The sequence below is a fragment of the Xenopus tropicalis genome, chromosome 5 (genome assembly GCF_000004195.4).
Source record: "Xenopus tropicalis strain Nigerian chromosome 5, UCB_Xtro_10.0, whole genome shotgun sequence".
Classification (NCBI taxonomy): Eukaryota; Metazoa; Chordata; class Amphibia; order Anura; family Pipidae; genus Xenopus; species Xenopus tropicalis.
The window spans coordinates 44,464,628-44,470,486 of NC_030681.2; positions in this window are offsets into that span (position 1 = coordinate 44,464,628).

A 5,859-nucleotide genomic window follows, 5' to 3' on the forward strand; every position below is an offset into this window, starting at 1 on the left:
TCAGTTTTGTTGGAATATCAATGCAAGCGAATTTTATTTTTCTAAACATGTTCTGTGAAAAAAGGGGCCGATTAATAGTATTCAGAAAGCTGCTTGTTTTATACTATAGAGACATGCTGAATTTGCCTAAATGTTATATCTTGGCAGTATTTTGGCATTCCGCTCCCGACAGCCCTTATGGAAACTGACAGGGAATGTGATGCTAGAGGGGTATTTTCTGATGCCAGGAGTTTTGCATGTATGTGTTCATATTAATGCTTTTCTTTCCATAGTCATGGTAGAGCATATGTAGCATTTGTATTTATTATAGAACATTTCATGTGATTGGCTTTCTCTGCCACATGTAAAGGGACACCATCATCTTGGGCCTGTCGATTGGTTTCCAGTCATGTGATTCTAGCTTAGGTCTTGCCCAAATAATAATCATGGATTTAAAATACATATGTTGAGTTATGTCCCAACACAGCAGACCAGTGACTAGTATGCGCAGAAAAAGCAGATCAAATATAAGAATATATGATTTCTGTATACAGGTATGGGACCTGTTATCCAGAATGCTTGGGACCTGTGATTTTCTGGATAAGGGGTCTTTCCATAATATTGATTTTATGCTTCACGTCTACTAAATAATAATTTAAACATTAAACCCAATAGGATTGTTATTCATGCAGTAAGGATTAATTATATTTTAGTTGGGATCAATTACAGGTATGGGACCCATTATTCTGAATGGTTTCTGTAATTTGAATCTCCATACCATAAGTCTACGAAAAAATAATTTAAAGATTAATTTAATTAAACCCTGTTTTATTTATTTAGGTAGTGTTTTATTGCAATTAAAAAGTCTTAATTTTAAAAAAAAAAAATGATTTCCTTATTTGTTTATAGTGGAGTCTGTAGAAGACGGCCTTCCCGTAATTCTGAGCTTTTTGAATAACAGGTTTCTGGATGGCAGATCCCATACCTTTACTGTTTTGATAAGATTTCAGTTATTTGATATTAATGTAGTCTATATGAGATGGCCTTCCTATAATTTAGAGCATTCTGGTTAACAATTTTCTACGTAATGGATGCTATCCCTGTATTTGTAACCTTTCCAGGTTACAAAGATTAAAGTACCGTTGCACTGATTATACCTAGTTTCCTGTTATACCCAGGACTAGAATACAATGACTGATACAAAAATTATGTGTGTATATATAGTCATTTGGTCCAAAAATTGCTCTTCATCTTCACTATGCCGTCCAGTTATCATTGAAACTACCATCCAGTTACATCTTAGATAACTGGGAAGAGTTTTAATGGCAGAGCAGAAGGTTACCTGAATAAAACAGAAGTAATGTAGGATCATAGTCCAGAGTTACAATCAGTGGTTCTTTGTAGCTGCCACAATGGGGCTTGTTTGCTTACAGTGGGCAATGGCAGACACTTGGACTGTGCTGATACATGGTGGATGCAATGCAAAACATCTGTGTGTGTCATCCCATCCTTCATATTCTTGCATTCAAGCAGTATACATTGCAGAAGTTTGTGAGAATGAGACCCCTTAGTGTATATGTAAATACAATGCACAGCTGCTTTACTTATAGGGAAGCAGGGGAAAAAGGAGTGTGTGGGGTTATTGCTAGATGGCTTTCCATGGGACAGCTCTTATCCATATACTTGTATATGCCAGTTGGCCTCTCTTTGGGGAGGCTCTTGAAACCTTCATTAGTTTATTATCCTTAATTTATTTCTTAAAGTGGCGATACACGCACCAATATTATCTAGCCTAGTTTTGTATTATTTTCGGTCCATTTATGGCAGATTGACGAGACAACCAGTATGGAAGAAGTGTCTGATATCGGTCGTCTTGTCGATCAGGTGGGACAAAAAATGTTGGCGCCCGAGCAAAATCTGTGTTTAGGGCTGAATCGTCAGGTGGAGGCAGAATCCCTATTGTTTATACCTTCATATCTGACAATTCAGCTCTGAACATCAGTGGATGAACGAACGTAATTGTAAAGTGTATGGCCACCTTTAGACATAGCCTACAACCAGGGCTGTCCATCAAGCACATGGCATCAAAGCACTGCCATAGATTGTGGTGCAGTCAGTCACTGTGCTCTTCCTGCAAGAATGCCTTTAGTCCTTATTGCGTATTTAGCCCCCAGCCTCCGTGTAGGTCATTAACTTGATTATGTGGCTCTAGCTTAGTTTCCATCCTTGGAATATATTCCAAGTTTTCTCATGGATATTGGTGCTGTGGCCATGTCTTGGAGGCATTCCTTTACCTAATAATTAGCACACTTGTAATCTTCATTCATGCTGCTTTCCTAACCAACCCAGGGTTGGAATATCAGTATCTCTCACAAAGAACCACTGCCCCATTATCGTATCACAGCATCATCTCGATACTGCCTCATTCTTCAGGCTGCAGAAAGCTGGGCTGGGAACAGCACATCTCTTCTATTACATTAAGGCAGCTTTATTGAAATGTGGGATTAGCTCACCACAGAAACTTCCCTTTCTATTCATTCCTATAAGAAATTTATCATAGTGAAGTCTATCTTTCACCCATTAATAAATATGCTTCTAAAAATCCCATAGGAATGAATAGAAAGTGGGTGAATTTTTCTTAGATAAGCTCTGATTTCTCATTTTAATAAATCTGCCCCTAGTGTGACTAACAGATCTGACTGTAGATGATTAAAGCTGTACATATAGTAAAGGGTCTTTTCTAGATGTGCCTATTGCCTAGGTGGGCATTATTGGCCAAACAATAGGATTGACTGGATTTTTAAAGCTGTCTGTTTGACCTCTGGCTAATTATTGGCCAAATATCAGTCATGCAGGCCCATCAGAGGGCTCCACACACAGACCAATAATTCCAACTCCATCTGGAAGGACCATAATGGCAGCTTGTATTGGCTTGTTTATGGCCACCTAATACTGTTATGTATATGGGAGTACCCCAGTAACACTAACATTTCTGCACGCATTTCTTCTCTATAATATATTAACATATTATAAGACATAACAAAATAATGTGTATGGTTGCCATGTGATGTATTCAGCTGGTTTCCTTGCTTCTTCAATCTGTGAACACAACTTTATAATGTTTCTAGGCCTGTCCTAGCCTGTGATTTAGGCCAACCTTAATTTCCTTACCAAAGCTGACCCTGTCTGGTCTTTAATTGAGCTGGAACAATGAATAAAGTGCTGCTCTGCTTGACTGGCAAAGAAAAATTCCCTGAATCCATATTTGCTGTTATAGTTATCTAAGAGAGAGAGCGGCCTTTTTCCTTCTCTCAAATGAGACAATCTCCATAGATGCAAGGAGGACTGCATATTCTGTATGTATCTAAGAGTTATTCTTTGCTCCATAGTAAAGGTATATCAGTTGAAAGCATGTAACCAGTGCCCCCTTTCCCACACGCAGAAAGCAAAATCATCCATGTCTACTGGCAGAGGGGACTACTTGGATTTATTTGTGCCTTACAAATCCTACTCATGGCCAAGCTGCCCCTACAGAAGTAGCTTCTCATTACCTTTACTGCCGCTTAGGCCATGGAATCCAAGGTTACCTTGTCCTTCTTGCATCCTTTAGTCACTCCATTATCTTGTAAATTCTTCTCTTACACATGGAGAGTGACCATAAGAAATATGTGCTTCATCTTTGAAATAAGGGAGGGGGTTGTACCATGATATGTTTTTCTACTGATATACAATGAGATTTGATTCAGATTTTAGGGCTACTTAATAGGTTATAACCAAGTAAGGAGCAATGTATCAGTTGTTATAGCTGTTTGTATTTGGTAAGAACTCCTGCTCATATGTTGGAGCAGTAAATAAATATTTGCTATGTTCAACAGTGTACTTATGTATAAGGGATATGTTTTGGTAAAACCTTGATACTAATGTAAGGCTATAGCTTACTGAGGGCACAGAATATTCCTTGTATGCATATTTTCATTCTTTGCATTGATAGAGGCATTTTGGTTATGAGGATATATAGAAAGCTGAGGAAATCAGAAACAGAAGTTCTGTATCCAGTTGGGATTGCCCATATGGGTTCCTAGAACAATGAATTTGACTGCAAGTTTTTTTGCATTTTACCTGCATCTGCAAGGAAATGACCTCTGTTTTGTGAACATGAAGGCTCAGAGCAGGTTTCCCAGAACTGTCAGGCCATTCTGTTGACACTGATGCAGGTTGGCCACCATCAGGCCTGTGATTGAATATATATTTATATATAAATACATGTGTGCATGTTGCAGAATCCAACGCCAGTTAGTAGCCATTGCCTTTATCATTTTTAAAGCTTATGAAATTTTAGATCCTGAACAGTTTTATGGCGGCAAAGCAAAGTGTGTTTCACCATTCCGCTAACTGTATGTATTTTATGACTTGATTTTCTTCTGAATGATGATTGATTGGTGGAATTGGAGAGTTGATTTGGATGACTACATAATGAAGGGCACTATAGTTGCTCAACAAGTGTTAAGTGAAGTCCAGTGCACATTAGCCAGGGTGCCTGTCCAGTTTGGGCAATTTGCTTCCTGTAAAAGGCTCTGATATCCATTAGGTTTGCTGTTCAGTCTTGTGCATTAGTCACTATGTACTTATCCTGTTTATGCTGTAAGTACAGCAGCCTGTTCCAGGTAGGCTCCCTGCTATTCTCATGTAACAAAGACATTTAGAAATAGGAGAACAGGTTACCTGTGCTACAAATAATAAATGATTTATGCTGACATTCTATATAGCATTAGTGTAATTGGTGTCTTAGCCAAATAAAGAGGTTTACAACTTGGTACTGTAATTCCAGCATGTGTTACTCACTGCAAATTCTGACATTGCCATGATTATGGGTTGACATTTCAAACTAGATTGGGGTTAGATATCTAACAGATAACAACACTTTTTCTTGTATTTTTGATAAATTCAGAATGTTTATAGTAATGTTCATGGTTATGTTTTCATGTCTATAAAAAGCCATCATCTAAAGCTACGGGAGTGGATAGAAAGCTTTTTGCTAAGGGGACTCCTCCTCTCTTCATTGTTGTGTTGCTGTACACCAGTGATCCCCAACCAGTAGCTCGTGAGCAACATGTTGCTCCCCAACCCCTTGGATGTTGCTCCCAGGGGCCTCAAACCAGGTAGTTATTCTTGAATTCCTGACTTGGTGGCAAGTTTTGGTTGCATAAAAAGCAAGTATAATGCCAAACAGAGCCTTCTATAGGCTGCCAGTCCACATAAGGGCTATCAAATAGCCAATTATAGCTCTCATTGGCACCTCCAGGAACATTTTTCATGCTTGTGTTGCTCCCCAACACTTTTTCAGCTTGAATGTGGCTCACCAGTATAAAAGGTTGGGGATCCCTGCTGTACACGGACGTATTCTGCAGAACACTGTTCTCTTTAGTCTCACTATGGTAATTCACACTAGCAATGGTGTTAAAGGGGTGTTAAACCTTTAACCTTTAGTATATTATAAGGGCTCTGGCACACGGGGAGATTAGTCGCCCGCAACAAATCTCCTGTGTCTCGGGCGACTAATCTCCTCCAAATGCCATCCCACCGGTGAAAATGTAAATCGCCGGAGGGATGGCATACGCGGCGGCGCGATTTCACTGAAATCGTGTAAGTTTCCTCTCGAGGCAACTTGCGCGACGCGTGCCATCCCGCCGGCGATTTACATTTGCGCCGGTGGGATGGCAATCCGGGGAGATTAGTCGCCCGCAAACAGGGAGTTTTGTCGCGGGCGACTAATCTCCCCGTGTGCCAGAGCCCTAAAATGTCCTATTTCTAGCAATGTTGCAACTGGTCTTCTTTATTTATTGAGATATTTATACTTTTTATTCTTTATCTTTATATTCA